Here is a 17,543-nt window from a genome sequence, read left to right as displayed (position 1 = left end):
CATGGGATTTGTGCCCTTAGAAGAAGAGACCATAGCTTGCTCTCCTTCCAGGCCCCTCAGTGCAGAAAGAAGAGGTCATGTGAGCACTCAGTGAGAAGGCAGCCGTCTGCAACCCAAGGGGAGAGCCCTGGCAAGACACCACCCTGTGGTCTTCTCAGGCCAAGAAGCCTCTAGATTGGATGGCTGTACGGGGTGGCCTCTCCCAGGCCAGACCTGGCATGGAATGAATGCCTTGAACAAGTCATTCACCTCTCTGGGCCTTCACTTCCTCATCCCCCCTGAGAAGGGGAAAATATTCCCAGTACTCTTACATAAAAATCAATAGGTAGACAATGATCCCATTTCTGTAAAAACAGACAAACTTAGTTCTACATGTACAGAGAAAAGTCACAAAGGATATACTCCCAAAAGTTTATTGTGGTGGAATCACAAAAGCTTTCTCTTCTTTTCATTTACTTTCTAAATTTTCTGTAATAAGCCTTTTGAATTTTTTTTTAATGAAGGGAGTGGGCCAAATGGTTTCTAAGGCTTTTTTCTAGAAGTATCATGGATCAAAATTAAAGCCACAAGTTAGAGAAACATTATTTGCTTCAATAATGGTGAATACACACTACAGTTAAACAGAGAATCCCAAACCTGACCATGGAATATGCAATTTGCATTCCCACACCCTGGCCCACACCCAGCTCATGTCTGGGTACTGCCAGCATTTCACTATTCTGATGGTTGGGTCTCAGGTATCCCAAGATCAATCCCAACAGTGTGGCTCTGCTCTGCCCAGGAGGCAGGTGAAGTTCCTGGCTCCCATAACAAGCTTCTCCCCATTAGTCTCCATCAGCCTCTCAGTTTCCTGGAGGTATTTTCTGTATTGCACAGTTACCTGTAGGGAAAACTACAACAACAAAGTGTGGGAGCATCCAAGCATGATAGAGCCTTCCCTAGGAGGCTGTGCTCCTAACAGTCACATTCACAGGCAGTCTCTCAAATATCACCCACACCAAGAGAACCACCACCAACACTAAGTCTTTCAAAAGAGACCCCCTCAGAAGGAGCACAGGCTTTGGAATCTGGATCTGGGCTCAAGTTCAAGCTCCCTTATTCTAGCTTAGACAAATTATATAACATCTTTGTTCCCTCATATCTAAAAGGGAAAGAAAAGCACATAACTTGGACCACAAAAAATTGTGATGAGAATAAGAAATGTGCTATCAAGCCTGGCATGGTGGCCCACGCCTGTAATCCTAGCACTCTGGGAGGCCGAGGCAGGTGGATCATTTGAGCTCAGGAGTTCGAGACCAGCCTTAGCAAGACCGAGACCCTGTCTCTACTAAAAATAGAAAGAAATTAGCTGGACAACTAAAAATATATGGAAAAAATTAGCAGGGCATGGTGGCGCATGCCTGTAGTCCCAGCTACTCGGGAGGCTGAGGCAGGATTGCTTGAGCCCAGGAGTTTGAGGTTTCTGTGAGCTAGGCTGATGCCACAGCACTCTAGTCCAGGCAACAGAGTAAGATTCTGTCTCAAAAACAAAAACAAAAACAAAACAAACAAACAAAAAAAAAGAAATCTGCCATCAAAGTACCTACCATACCACTTAGGACATAGTAAATGCATAATTAATGTTATCTGTGACCACTCTTCGTACTTTTGTCATATCAGGTATTATGTTTGATAGGGAACAAGTGCAGAGCAGAGGGAAGCTAAGGAGCCCTGTCACCTCCTCTGTATAGCAGGAGTCAACAGCCTGTGGGATGCACCCTAACCACGGAGCATGAGTGAGTTTTCAGGCCCGCCTGGGTTGGTCCCCACTCCAGGCCCTCAGGAGTCTGAACTCTTCCCCCACCCCACATAAAATCTGACACAGGCCCCTCTCAACACCACCATACCCACAACACATGCTAACACACATGTACGTTCTGACATGCTGGGACTAAGGGAGTCACTGACTAGGAGAGTATGTTTAAAACATGTCCAGCCCCAGCTCAAAGCCAGAAAGCTCAGGAGAGGAAGGGAGAGCAACTCCGCAAGCCTGAGGACGCCCACCAGGCGGGCTCCCAGCCCACGCCCAGCAGGAGTGCCCAGAAGAAGCAGAGCCCCGGAACAATGGTGTTCCCGTAATTAAACCTCCTGGCCTGGGAGAATGGCAGGTGTGCCATTTCCCTTAATTAGTCACAGCCCCTGAAGGAAGAGTGCACCAGACAGGGCGTGGTCCTCACCTGTGCGGATTAGGCAAAACAATAAACACTTCTGCAACACTACTGGGAAGTCTGAGCTCACCTTCTTTACTTTGGCGCTGAGCTGAAGATCTGTTAGAAACCCTCTCTAGCCAGGAGAAGTGGTGGCCACTGCCCAGAACGGCAAGGCACCAGCCTGGCGGGGTCTTTCTTTCCCTGGCAAATGAAGCCCAAGACCACCTGCAGCCCAAAGAGAACGTCAGAGCAAGAGGCTCCAGGGATCTGACCCGGAAGCTGTGGCCTGGCACCTCTTTGCCTTCCTACTGGCTGTGCCCGCGGAGCACGGCACCATCACAGCACCCACATCTGATTTTTTTTAAAAATAAAAGTATAATATAATGTGAACTGAAAATAAAATCCTAAGCCCTATGCTGGCTGAATGAACCCAAAGAAGACTTAAAACTGAGTTCCCAGCCATGACGAGATGGGAGGTCAGATACACATCATCTTACCCCTTCTTTGCTAAGGGCATCAGACTTATTTCCTAAGGGCCAGACAGTGTTCTTCCCTGATAAAAGACCACCAACCATGAAGTGGTTGTAACAGTCTATAGAACACACGCAAAGAGGGCTTTTGTGTCCTTGTTTCACCTTTTGGATGTAGAGGGCGGCCATTTTTAAGCGTGGATCCCATAAAAGGGTAAAAAGCCCCATGTGCAGGCACATAGATCCCTCTGCATAAATATGCACGATTCCGCCTATAGCTTGTTAAATATGTATATTTAGCCACCCTGCTCAGTATAAAATCCTGTTCCCTTTGTCTCTCCGTTGAAGGACACGTTCCTGGCTTGCGGCCGGGAGCCTCATTTCCCAGCCTGCTGGAAAGGCCACTGCCAGCTGTAAACACTTTACAAGAAATAGAGCTCTTCTTTTCCAAATTATAAACCTGGTTATTGTTTTTTAGCTAACAATAAGTGCCATGAAGTGCACGGAGTGAATGAGTCTCAAGCATACAACGTTTGCTTCCACAAACATGCACGAAACTACCACCCGGACAGGGACAGAGAACCTTCTAGAATCTCCCCAAGCTCCCTCAGGCTCCTGTGGCTGCAGCTCTCTTCTATTGCAGTGCAGGATTCTATTGTATAAATAGATGAAATTTATTTCTCCTTGACTGATGTGTGGGCTATTTCTGCCAGTTTTGGGCTATCATGAATAAAGTTGCTAGGGATTTTCTTGAACATGTCTTTTTAAAAAAATAACAGCCTTACTGAGATATAATGCACATGAAATTCACTTGTGGAAGGGTACAATTCAATATTTTTAGCATACTCACAGAGTTATACAACCACCACCACTATCCAATTCCATGACATTGAACATGTCTCCTTGTGGATATATGTCTTCATTTCTCTTGGGTATATACTTAGGAGTGGGATTCCTGGGTTTAATGTACTTGTTGTTTAGCTTTAATGTTTTCTAAGCCAGAAATGTCAGTCCACATCCTCACCAATATTTAATATTGCTAGGTTTATTTTTCACTGTAAACATTTTCTGGTGGCTGTGCAGTTCCACATCAGAATTACCACCGCTTGGTCTCAATTCCCCATTCTCTTACCACCAACCTAGTACAAACCTGAAGCCACAATTTCCCTACCGAGGACACATCCAACAATCGTTAGGGCTGAAACTTCTTTTGTTTTTTTTTTATGGAATGCTTCACAAATTTGCGTGTCATCCTTTGAAGGGGCCATGCTAATCTTCTCTGTATCATTCTAATTTTAGTATATGTGCTGCCGAACCGAGCACAGGACTGAAACTTTTTATTTCTTTTCCTTTTAAAAAATAAGCATCAGTGTAGTGTTTCCAAAATGTTAGATAAAATGACCAATCAATCCTCTGGAGTTACTTGAAAAACTGAAAAAACAGCTAACGCTAACTGCCTAACACACATTCTTTCATATAATTCTTGCAACACACCTCTGAAGTGTATACAACTATTCCCATTTTACGGATGAGAAAACTGATGCGTAGAGAAGTTAACTGATCTTTGCAAGGTCACACTGCCGGAGTGGGATTCTTACCCAGGTCTTTCTGTCTCTGTAACCCGGGGCTATTTGTCAGTACTCTCCACTATCCCATCTCCCTAGCCTGGAATAATATAGGTTACTCCATACTTCTGCTGAAAAACCTGCTGACAGAACATCTTCCTACAAAGCAACTTGAAAAAAATTTTCAGGGAAAAGAAAACCTTCATACAAAGCATGAGTATTGAAACCAGCTTATGTATTATATAATTCTTAAGGTGAACGTCAACAACTCAACCAGAATGCAAAGAAGACAATAATAACCATGACCAACTTCACCAAAGATGCAGGCTTCGGATCAACGGGACTGATCAGATCTAGGTGGTTCAAACAGTAGTGGCTCAATTCAGATGCCAGGGCAGGGAATACTCCAATTGAAGATGTATTTATTGTCACTGACTATGGGCTCAAAACTGGGCTGGCTGTGTGGGGGATACAATGAGACACCTACTCTCTCAGTGCTTTGGAATGAATTCCTTTTCTCATTTCTTGAGTGTTCTAGCTATCCATGAAGGACAAAACGCATACTCCAATGAAGTTTAATAATTGCCAAAACCTTTCCTCCCAAAGTGTTGAGTTCTGGTATCCTAACAGTTTAAGGGTGCACAGAGGAAGTAAAGAGCTCTGAATGGCACTGCCAGGTGGCAGCAAGTGTTTGGCAATTTGCAATAGCAGGACCAATGCTGCTCGCAGTAAAATTGCCAAGATAGAAACCCAAGGCCTGAAGTTAGGAGAATACCCCTACTTCCACTCAAAGAAAAAATATATTTTTGCAGATGAAAAATCCTCCTTTTGGGGGCAGGAGGTGAAGCACAAGTCATGATTTGGGTCATTGAAACCGAAAATTTCAAATTCCAAGACGATAAATCTAACATAGTAAAAAAAGTAAAACTTATTGTTCTTTATTTGGAGGGGGAGGCGCAGTCATTGCACAAAGGACTAACCAGAGACTTCATTTATGTATTTAAGTTTTTTAGAGACAAGGTCTTGCTCTGTCACCCAGGCTGGAGTGCAGTGGTGCGATCACAGCGGTGCGATCACAGCTTACTGAGCCTTGAACTCCTGCACTCAAGCAATCCTCCTCCTCTGCGTCCCAAAGCGCTAGGATTATGGGCATGAGCCACTGCCCCTGGCCCAGAGACTTTAAAATAATGGCTCCTAATTCCATTTTTACTAAAAATTTTTAGAAGTACTTTAAAAGTCACTAAATCCTCTGCAGTTCAAATTATGCATTTGGAAAAAAACCTACCCTTTACCCATTCATCAGGCAATATTTATGAAGTGCTGGGTGGCATGCCAGGTGTTAGGGATATAAGCTAGGGTAAGTTGTGCCCTGCCTATCCTTAACCTGCTTCGATAAAGCAGGTGGGTTGCTGGGAGTAATCAGTTACCTGATTAATATTGTTATTTTTTTTTTATTTTCCTGAGTCTTACCCTTACTTTTCTTCTCCTGACGTGGAGACATGGCAAGGTGGTAGCATTTTATTTATCAAATCTTGACTGATCACCTACTATATTCTAGTCCAAATATAACCACATGCCTGTAAAATTGTGCAGAGAAGGCACAAAGCCCCACATAGGGAATAAAGACCTGGGGTAAGGCAAGGAAGAAACAAGACAGGATTCTTCCTAAACACAGATGCAGCTGAGGGGCATCCCCTACCCCCTGTGCAGAGCCCTCATCCCCACCCCCATGCTCGTCCAACACAAGACCGCTATGGAAATGCAGCAAGGTGACCCCGCTCCCTGCACAATTGTCTCCCCCCCACACCCACACCCCCGCCACAGAAACAAGCAGATAAAATTACAAATTTCGTCTCACAGCTACTTGTGTTTACATGGTACAAGGCAATTAGTTGTTGACTTCAAACATTTTCCTTGCCACATTCTTGACTAACAGACTGGCTACTTTGGAGTCTTATGAACAGGTACAACCTGCTTATACTTAACTGGCCTCAAAGCCAGACACAAGTCTACTCATATAGAAGCAAAAACAATGTCAAAAGTTTGACCTAAAGAATGACCAGGTTGGTGCAAAGGGCTGATATAGAGTCAAGAAGGGGAAAAAAAACAAGTCCGGACTACTTTTTGTAAGAGAAGACAGAAATTTTAAACAGGAAATATCTACTGAAGTCTTCCAAATCCACATGTCACTCCTTTCTGACATTCACACGTGCCCAAACTTAGCTTTTCCGTAAAAACGTCTGCTTGTTCGGACTTCCCAAGAACAGTTTTGTTTTATCAGCTCCGATCACTCAGCTCACTGTCTGCTAACACAGCCCCCAGGCCTGGCATAGTCCACTCTATGGTTTAGGTGCCAGCAGAGCTCAAAATGCTCTTCCTAGGTTCAGTTCACCTTGGGGAACTGAGGATACAGATCTATGAAAAGAGAAGTGAACCCAAACAATAAATGACACAAATAAAGGAATTGGGTGTATCACAGGAGCATGGGACAATCAAAATTACTCCCTGAGATACACGCAGAATTCCACCTTTCTCTGTTCCTGATGTGAGTGCACAAGCCTGCAATGGTGTGTAGAATAAAATCAGTTTATTTAAGCACTCACTCAAGATTCATTTTTTTCCCATATTATCCCACAGTGAATAAAGTACACATCAACTCATCCCCTAGAGGGGGCTTGCAAACTTTCCCAATGAACTGGCCTTTATGTTGCAAAAATCACTTTAGTTATTTTAAATTATCTGAGATACTAACAGCACCCATAAAACACCTTACAGTCGGGAAATTTACAGAAATTAAGGACATTGCCTCAGTAAATAAACAAATGATAAATGAGCGAATTCACTGAGGCCAAAAGTTGTGAAACAGACCTGCTATCATATTTTTGCAACACAGAACACTGTGATCATCAATGATACTCAAAATAGCTCAGAAAAAATGAGGAGTACATAACTGGAAACAAGGAAAACAACAACCTCATCCAAAATAGCAAACTGTCCATTCACACCACTCGCTTCTCTATGAGCTATTTTGACAACAAGAAATGGAATTTCCAATTTTTTTCTTAAATCCAAAATTGTAACTTCCCTCCCATGTGCCCTCTGGGAAGACGCTGTTCCTAAACAAGTAATTCCCAGATAACTGACTTCTTTGCTGACTGTCTGCACAGGGCTCAACACGCACAGCAGCTCCCTGACTTGCCACTTCATGTTCCTGTCACCTCAGCAGTGATGTCATGGAAAGACTACGACATGCTGCTATTATTGCCAAGACAGAAACTGTAAAGAAAATTATGCTGCTAAGGCTAGGTTTTAATTTTCCATGAAAAATTACTCTCATTGACATAGCCGCTTAGACTAGTGAAAAAGAAAAATGATTTAATTAGGAAACAGGTATAATTAGATTTTTCAAGCACACTTTTTCAATATAAAAGTTCCATTACAGCATGGCTTCATTTAGATTAACAATTTATTTGCATCAGATCATTCCAGAGCATTGGGGAGGTACTAGAGGAAGAAAAGGAATAGTAAACTGCTACCAGGAAGTTATATATTCAGTGTTCCAGCTCTTTTAGAATTTGTCTAGCAGGATTTCCGGTTTTCACCGGAAGACCTCAACACCCGCCCCCAACACATACCAAAAAAAAAGAAAGTTATACATTCAAGGGAGCTTTGAAATGCGAAGGGAGAGAGGGGTAAGGAGTTTTCAGGAACTGAGATAGGAATAGTGAATGAAGGAGAACGGCCTCCTCTTCAGTGATTACCATTTACCATCCAGAAAGTGTAGAAAGACAGCAACACGCTCTCTACCCAAGAGACAACAACAATCAGGATGAGAACAATGATGATGACTAGAATAAAAAGAAGTAATGGTAATAATAGAATACAAAGTCGATAAAGGAACAGAACTAACTGATTCCGCATGGACTTGACCTATAAGAGCAAAATGTGATGGGCATCGTAACTACACTGCTAACATTTCTTCTGTAGCTTGTTCATGTGTGTATGTGTGTGTGTATGTGTGTGTACACACATCCACATTTGTATGTGCATGCCAGAAGCTGAACCCGTAAGAACTGTGATTACAGTTACTTACAGATTTGTCACCTCCTCAGAAATTGAAGGTATGACTCTCTTTAAGCCCTGCAACTTCCCTACAAATTTATCTCAAAAAAATTAGGTAGAGAGTTAAAAATTATGTTATTTAGAAGTTATAAAATCAGTATGACTTCACATTTAAAAAAACCTCAGCGCTTTTTTTTTTTAATTCCACCAGAAACAGCAAGAGTTTTATCAGTGGTCTTGGAGGCATTTTAAATTTTCAAACATCAAACCTTAATAGCATCTGTTGACAACATTTTTATGAGTTCATCCTATATTAAAAACAGGTTTAATTTTATCTAGTAAACTGACATAACCAAGACTCCTTCTTAGTTCAATATCCTGGCAATAGATCAAGAGACATGTCAACAAGTCACTGAAGAAAGACATTAGGACCTGCTATGATCTTTACCTAAGATTCTAAAACTTGGCAAAACAGCCTGAGAGATACAGGCAGTTGAAACTCAGAAAAATTCCGACGCAGTTAAGATTTCTCCATAAGAATAAATCAGAGGCTGAAATTTACCAGCAGACTCACCTTGACTGTCAAGAGAAAACTCCTATATGAGAAACACAGCCCAGGACGGCGGTAGTGTTACTCCACAAGGAGGTGTTGTTATGGAGACGGCTTTGAAGGCTCCCTGGCAATTCCAGTGTGTAATTAAGGCTAGTGAGTGATCACAGGACAGCCAGCAGGGTGGTCTCCATGGAAACCACCAAACATACATTTTCACATGCAGAGCGACTATTCTGAATCAATGACTCTTTATATAGGTTTAAAAACATTGTGAATGGGGCATCAATTGCTTCTTTTGTTAGACAATGTCTGATTAAATATGCTGTCAGAGACCTTGTTCTCATGGATGCTGAATTCTGAGCAGTGTCTGGAGTAAGGCAGTCCACAACTAAATTCACTACGTAGAACTAGTGCGTACAAATGGTAAATTCAGACTCAAGAAGTCACTGGTTAATTTCGTGAAAGAATTAAGCTAGTGGTTTGACAGAGTCAAGGAGGACCTGCCCACTGCTGGCTCTCACTAATCCAGGGCTGTCTACATATCATTTAATCTTCTCAATGAGGTACACATTATTTTTATACTTGTTTACAGATGAGAAAAATTATTCACATACCTAGAAAGTGGCAGACCTGGGACTCAAAGCTAGGTCAAAATAAGTCTTTTCTAGGTCTATACGACTCCACATAATGCTGTGTTTGCAGAGCACTTTGTCATCCCTATTTTCACACACATTATCCCATATATTTTGCTTTGAAATGCTTAGGATCCCAGGTTCTAGCATTTTCCAATTTTTCAATATTGCTCTACTTCTGCACCCACAACACACCCCAGATTTGAGGACTCACATGAAGCCACGTGTAAGAAGGCTTTGACCACCATCCCTCAGGACTGTGTGGCAACATTCCATCCTAAAGAGCAAGGGAAAGGGAAATCCCATTCTAGAAGTGTGAATATTGACTGTCCAAACCAAGTAAAAAGAGGAACAAACACTCCAATTAATCTCCTGTAGCATTTACACCACAATCTTCCACAAGAGAAGGTGGAATCTGGTGATTCACATGGAAGAAGGTCAGACTGCTTAGTGTTTCCTACTTTACTCTGATAAGTCTACTAAATAATTTTTACATCTGGCAAATGTTTTATCAAATAGGCACTGATCATTAATGATATGGTTCCTAGCAGATCATTACATAATGCTACAATTCAATGTAATTGAATGTAAACGCCATCAGCATTTAGTCTTGAATATCAGATATAGTCTACACTGATAGAGCTCATTAGAATCACAATGTTTCTGAGCCATCTTTAGTTATCTTTTAGTCCAGACTCCTTGATTTATTGATGAAATAACTGAGGATTAGAGGCTGTCTTAGTCCATTTGGGTTGCTATAACAAAACACCATAGACTGGGTGGTTTATAAACAACAGAAATTGATTTCTCACAGTTCTGGAGGCTGGGAAGTCCAAGATCAAGGCACCAGCAGAACTGGTGTTTGCTGAGGGCTGCTTTCTCATAGACAGCACCTCCTCACTGTGTCCTCACCTGGTGGAAGGAGCAAGGCAGCTCTCAGGAGCCTCCTTTATAAGGAGGGGGTTCAATGAATAGTGACCAAAGTCAAGCAGTGAGTACTCTTTCCTTCGCCTTTCTGCCTCCCCCAGAAATACTAGTCCCTCTACCACATACCTCCTGGGGAAGACCAGGTGTGCTTCCTCCTATCCCTGCCCCTCTGCTAGAGCTCAGAGGAAGGTGGCCCATTTTCTCTAAAACTAGCCCCTCACCCCTTCCATGGACAACTGAAACTTGTTTCCCCCATTTCCCCTCATTCTCTAGCATCTTCAAATCTCTTTGTAAAAATGGCTTTCTTCTTTCCTAGAGTCAAGCACACCTGAGTCCATCTTTTCCTAGAAAAGTCACCTTCACGAGAGCTGGCTATCCCCTTGCCTGTGTCCAGTCACAATCTTCTACCTACTTCTTTGCCGAGTGTTTATGAGGCATCTTCTGCCCCAATCCCAGTCCTGCCCTTCACTAACACTGTTTCCTCGAAGGCTAGCAATGTCCTTGCTCTGGTCTTTCCTCAACCAGATCTCTTTGACCTCTGGGCAGCATTTTTGCATTACTCCTTAAGATCCTCCCCTAGGCTTCCCCACACAGAACTTTACTGGGTCCCCTCCTACGTCTTGGCTATTAGTTCTCTCTCCTGCTCATTGCTGGTCCCTGTTATCTAAGTATCTCCCAAGCTAAGTTCTCGGCCTCTGTTCTTCTCTCCTGCATCCTCTTACTCTCCCAGCAAGTTCATTTATTGATTCATTTTCTTGATTTCTGTAGCCAACGCCCAAATGGACAGGCAAAGACCTGAGTTCTCATCAACATTTCACACCATGTTTCCAACTCAAAACAGCTCCATTTAGATGTTTTAGCATCATACACATTTCTCTAAAGTATATTTCACTAGCTCTACTCCCCACAGACTGTCATCCCCATTTCTGTTCATCATGCCATGGATTTCTCGGGTCTCTAGCTACAAACCTTGGAGCCATCTCTGATCTTCCCCACCCATCACTCCCTCTGTCCAAACTATCATTACCCATCCCCTATCTGTTCTAAAATGATGTCTTTGTTATCTAATTTTTTTAAAATGCCACACGTTTATGTGATAAATTAAACGATTAAAATTTATTTTTCTTCAAATTGGGCGGTCAAGTTTGACATTTCATCTTTTTTTTTTTTTTTTAGACAGAGTCTCGCTTTGCTGCCCAGGCTAGAGTGAGTGCCGTGGCATCAGCCTAGCTCACAGCCTCAAACTCCTGGGCTCAAGCGATCCTCCTGCCTCAGCCTCCCAAATAGCTGGGACTACAGGCATGCACCACCATGCCTGGCTAATTTTTTCTATACATATTAGTTGACCAATTAATTTCTTTCTATTTATAGTAGAGATGGGGTCTCGCTCTTGCTCAGGCTGGTTTGGAACTCCTAACCTCAAGCAATCCACCTGCCTCAGCCTCTGAGAGTGCTAGGATTACAGGCGTGAGCCACTGTGCCCGGCCTGACATTTCATCTTTATTCTTCCTATCACTGCCTTGGACTCACCTCCCTTCTAAATGTGTGCAAGTCATTTCCAATCTATTTTGAGCACCATTGCCACATGAACCTGCTCAAACATTATCTCCCTTTAGTCAGCCTCTTCCAGAGGTCCACAACAGTTTCTATGGAATAGCTTTTAGGGTTTCCTATTCTCTGACTCTTCTGTGCCCTAATTCCCCCCACACCTCCACATCCTCCTCCTCCTCTGGTCACATTTATTTATCACAGTTCTCCACCGACTCATCCCCCCTCAGGGTCCTGCCAGTCATCCTGGAAGGCCCTCATTCCCTAGTCCACCTCTCCCAGGCGAGCTTGGCCTACAGAGGCCAGCTCCTGCCACTCCCCTCCCTCCGTCTGCTCATAGTGCCTCTTCCTTTTCCCAGCTCCTGGTGTTAGCACCACCCAGCTCAGCCTCATCCTCTAATAGTGTCACCCTTGTCCCCTCCTCCTCTGGATTACAGCATGCCTTAGGCAGGCACTGCACACGACTAATGCGTCCCAGAGAAGGCAAGTGAGAAACCGAGGTTACGACATTCAAGGAGACGCCTGTTCACTCTCACGTGCTGACCCAGCACTGCACGGCCCTGAGAGTGAGGCCACTGCATGCACAAAAGGTGAAACTCTAACAATCAAAAAAATAAACAAAACCAAAGTAAGAGACCTATTCAAAGCAAGCTACAGAAAAATTATTTTCCTAGGGCCATAGAAGGTACAGGCTAAGACTTGGTTTTCTAGTCTGTCACTGTCTTCAGGACACAAAGTGGTGGCAGTAATTATGGCACTGGCCTTCAAGGATGAAAGTGTGCTTATGGAGAGAGCTCTGGAAGGGAGAGCAAATGCTGGAGTCTCAGGCCCGGAGAGAGTTGGGCTGCTGCCTGAGGACCCCTCTCCTATCCCGGCTCATCCTAAACACAAACTCACTCTGACCTCTGCTACTTCTTCACAGTGACACTGAGAACTCAAGTCAGTTTGAAGTTAACAAGGATGAAACAAGGCACTACTCAATCCAGGCAGGATTCTCATGTGAGGATGTAAATCTGGTAGAGAAACTTACCAGGAGAAAAATACAAACTCATACCACATCTTCCTTGTACATCTACACATTTCATTGCTTTTCTCTTAAATTCTTTCACTTTGTCCTGCACTAGTGCTTTAAATTACAAGTGGGGGGGGATGCCAATAGTTTATGAAGATGCATTTAGATTTCACATGCCTGAATTTACCAAGAGGAGGAATATTTTTTTAAGGGTTGCTAAATATTCTGTTATTTTTAGCTTCTTAAAATGTTTCTCAAATTCCCCTGGTGGAAAACAATGCTAGAGATAACAATATAAAATGACTTAGAAGGCACTTTTTCCCCATGCTAAGCATTCTCAACTCTGAGGAAGACACTGAAAAAGGTGACAACCAGAGAAAGACAGGGATGCCTTCTCTCTGAATTTAGAAGTTAGGAAGATGATGTGACATCTCCTTGGAAAATGGCCAGCCATGAATGGGTCCTTTTGGAGCAAGGAAGAAGCTATCCCCACCCCCGTGAATGACCTCCCTCCCTGTGTATTTTCAAGTCTTCACAGAATCCAGATTCTCCTCTGGCACCAAGAGAACATCCTTCTGAGTCACTTTCTGAATATGCTGGCACCCAGTAGAATCACAATGACATCATGAGGAAATGCTGTATTGCTAAGTACGATCATGTTGTATTTCAAATGTCAGCACATTTTGATGTGCAGGTGGTCCGAAGAATGGATACATATTCTACCAGTGAAGATCACAGAATTTATTTTCAAATAGAATAAACAAAACAAAACAGGAGAGAGAGATTACCTGATGTACTGAGGCTGCAAGAGACCTTAATGGCTGATCTAATCCAATCCTCCACATTTAAAAAGGACTAGCATTAAACCACCACAGCCAATTAAAAATCCTCCCTCTTCTGAATTAACTATTAAAGAGGAAGTTATGGACCTCCTTCAGAATTTAGAAAAAAAAAAAGAATAAAAAGAGGACTCATGAAATTAATGGTCAAATAGGCAAAGCCACATACACAGAAAAAAGGTCCTTCTAAATCCTAAAGAACAAGATGTAAGCACTATGATTTGAGCACTACTACTTCATAGCTTTCAGGGATGATTTACATGGCATAAAATTCATCTATTATAAATGCAAAATGCAATGGTTTTTAATGAGCAAATTTAATAAATTAATTTAAATGACTGTGCAATCATCACCACAATCCAGTTTTAGAACATTCCCATTACCAAAAAAATTCCTTCAAGTATATTTGCAATCTATTTGCAGTTTCCCTAAGAAACTATCAGTATACTATCTCTATAAATTTGTTTTCCTGAACACTTTACATAAATGGAATAATACTATATGTATTGTTTTGTGAATCAATTCTTTCACTTAGCATAACATTTTTGAGATTCATCCATGTTGTAGCAATGTATTAATAGCCCATTCCTCTTGATTGTTGAATAGTATTCCACTGTGTGTGTGTATATAAATACAAATAAATATATATATATATTTACTGAGTCTTGTTTATATAAATACTAGTTGACATTAAGATTATTTCCAATTTTTGGTTATTATGAATAATGCTAATATGAACATTCATGTATAGGTTTTTTATGGTCATATATTTTCATTTCTTTTGGGTAGATTCTTAAGAATAAAATTGCTGGGTTATAGTCAGTTTATGTTTAACCTTTTAAGAAACTACCAAACTGTTTTCGAAAGTGGCTGTATACATATCCACCAGCAATTTATGAGGATTCCCAGTTTCTCCACATCCTTACCAACACGTGGTATTGTCATTTTCTTTTTAAATATAGCTATATTAGTGGGTGTGTAGTAGTATCTCATGATTTCAACTTGCGTTTCTCTAATGACTAATGATGTTGAACACCTTTTCATGTACTTATTAACCATCTATATATATCTTCTTTACTGAAATGTCTGTTCAAGTCTTTAAACCATTTTTAAATTAGATTGTAGGTCATCTCATTGGGGCATAAAAATTCTTTATGTAAGACACAAGGCATTTATAAGACACATGATTTGCAAATATTTTCTCCTAGGATGTGGCTTATCTCTTCATTTTCTCAATGGTCTCTTTTGAATTGTATTAATAAAAGATTGTAATTTAAATGAAGCACATTTTTTTTCTTTTTTTGAGTTAGGGTCTTGCCTTGTCTCCTGGGCTAGAGTGCAGTGGCATCATCATAGTTCACTGCAACCTTAAACTCCTGGGCTAGAGTGATCCTCCTGCCTCAGTCTCCCAAGTAGCTGGGACTACAGGTGTGTGCCACCAGACTTGGCCGAGTTTTCTATTTTTTGTAGATACATGGTCTCATTCATGCTCAGGATGGTCTTGAACTCCTGGCCTCAAGTGATGCTCCCATCTCAGCCTCCCAAAGTGCTAGGATTATAGGTGTGAGCCACCGTGCCCAGCCAATGAAGTACAATTTATCAATTATTTTATGGCTCATGTTTTTGGTGTCATAACCAATTCTTTGACAAATCCAAAGCCATTAAAGTTTTTTCCTATGTTCTCTTCTAAGAATTTTCTCATTTTAGCACTACATTTAGATTTATGATTCATTTTGAGTTAATGATGTGAGACATGGATCTAAGTTTTTTGTTTGTTTGTAGATTGGTTGGTATGTGGATATCTGATTGTTCCAGCACCACTTGTTGAAAAGACAACCCTCTCCTCATTGAATTGCCTTGGCACCTCTGTTGACAACTGTTAGCCCATAAATGCCTATCCTTATACCAATACCATAATGTCTTGATTATTCTAGCTTTGCATTTAATTTTCAAATCACATAGTTTAAGTCCCCCAACTACTTTTTTCTTTTAAGTCAGTCAAATTTAGCATTTCTAACTTCGATAATTTGCATCTTTTCTCTTATTTTCTTGGTCAGTCTAGTGTATTAATGCTTTTATCATTATCAAATGTCCCTATTTTACTCTAGCAATATTTTCTGTTATAAAGTCTATTTTGTCTGATTTTAATATAGCTACTCTACCCAGGTCTCATATACCATGCAAACATATACCATTTGCATGGTATATGTTTTTCCATCCTTTTACTTTCAGCCTGTTTGTGTCTTTAACTCTATGGTATATTTCTTATAGACAATATATATAGTTGGGTTTTACTTTCTTAAATCCAATCTGATAATCTCTATTTTTTGAGTTAGGTATTTATTGCATTCATATTTAATACAATTATTGATGTGGCTACTAGCAACAAATATCCCAGTCTTTAGCTAGGAATGTCTTTATTTCTCTTTCATAGTTGAAGGACAGTTTTGCTATATATTGAATTCTTGATTGACAAGTCTTTCTTTCAGCATGTGGAATGTGTCATCCTACTGCCTTCTGGTCACCATTGTTTTTGTTTTATTTTTTTTCACAATTCTCCCTTTGCAGAATTTTTTTTAAAGAAAATGACAAAGGATGGACTATTTATTTATCAAAATGGCATCTCACTATGTTGCCCAGGCCGGTCTCAAACTCCTGGCTTCAAGCAATCCTCCCGCCAAAGCCTCTTGAGTTGCTGGGATTATAGGTGTGAGCCACCACACCTAGTGGTCCCATTGTTACCGATAAGTCAACCATTAATTGTATTTTTTTTTTCCCATTTGTGTTGAATCATTTTCCTCTTGTTGCTTTCAAGATTTTCTTGTCTTTCAAAAGTCTGATTATAATGCATCTAGGTATAGCTCTCTCTTTGTTTATCCTACTTGGGGCTCACTGAATTTCTTGGGTCTATAAATTAATGTTTTTATCAAATTAGGGCAGCTTTGATCCATCATTTCTTCAGATATTTTTTCAATTTTTTCTTTTTACACATATGTTGATGTACTTGATGTCACACAGATCTGAGGCTCTGTTTATAATACTTCAATGTTTAAAAAATCTTTTCTTTAGATAGAATAATTTCATTTGCTCTATCTTCTAGTTCACTTATTCTTTCTTCTGCTATTTCAAATGTTGAGTCTTTCTAGAGAATTATCATTTCAGTTATTGTATTTTTCAACTCTAGAATTTCCATTTGTTTTGTTTTTATTTTATCTCTCTATTGAGATTCAGCATTTACTGAGTCTCTAATTCTTTAAACACAGTTTCCTTCTGATCTCTGAACATATTTAAATAGCTGCTTTGTAGTCTTTTTCAGCTGAATCCTATATCTGAGGACAGACACTCAGAGACAGTTCCTATCAACTGCTTTTTTCCTGCACATTTTGCTTCTCTGAATATCTCTAATTTTTTTTGTTGAATACTGAAACTTTTAGATAATATATAGCAGCAATTCTGAATTCTGGATAGTCATTATTGTTGTTTTGCTTATTCAGTAATACTCCTGGACTAAGTCTGTCCTATAAAAGGTACAATTGCTGATTTCTTACTCAACTTTTTTTCTTGTTTTTATTTTTAAATGTGGCTTCTAGGGGTTATCCCCATGTCTGCATAGCTTAGTGTTCTGGCAAAGACGAGTTAGAGGTTTTGCTCCAGTAGCTTGAGCCAAAGAACCTTCTTCTCTCTGCTCCTGACTCTGTGTGTGGGCTGGGGAACACATGAAAACCTCAGGCTGTTTTTATGTCTGC

General features: G+C 40.9%; 1 protein-coding gene and 2 non-coding genes across 6 annotated transcripts in view; 1 reads left to right on the top strand and 2 right to left on the bottom strand.

Moving 5' to 3' along the window:
- Positions 1 to 17,543, bottom strand: part of SLC35D4 (solute carrier family 35 member D4) — a 111,069-nt gene that overhangs the window by 24,065 nt on the left and 69,461 nt on the right. The gene's annotated exons all lie outside the window — the stretch shown is intronic.
- LOC142861763 (U6 spliceosomal RNA) lies at positions 3,877 to 3,982 on the bottom strand. Its single transcript, XR_012912916.1, has one exon. It is a non-coding gene; the product is annotated as a U6 spliceosomal RNA (small nuclear RNA).
- Positions 7,777 to 7,838, top strand: LOC142861773 (U7 small nuclear RNA). The gene has a single exon (XR_012912924.1). It is a non-coding gene; the product is annotated as a U7 small nuclear RNA (small nuclear RNA).

The sequence above is a fragment of the Microcebus murinus genome, chromosome 17 (genome assembly GCF_040939455.1).
Source record: "Microcebus murinus isolate Inina chromosome 17, M.murinus_Inina_mat1.0, whole genome shotgun sequence".
NCBI classification, from domain to species: Eukaryota; Metazoa; Chordata; class Mammalia; order Primates; family Cheirogaleidae; genus Microcebus; species Microcebus murinus.
Note: the sequence above shows the minus strand (reverse complement) of the source record. Positions and strands in the feature narration are given on the sequence as shown.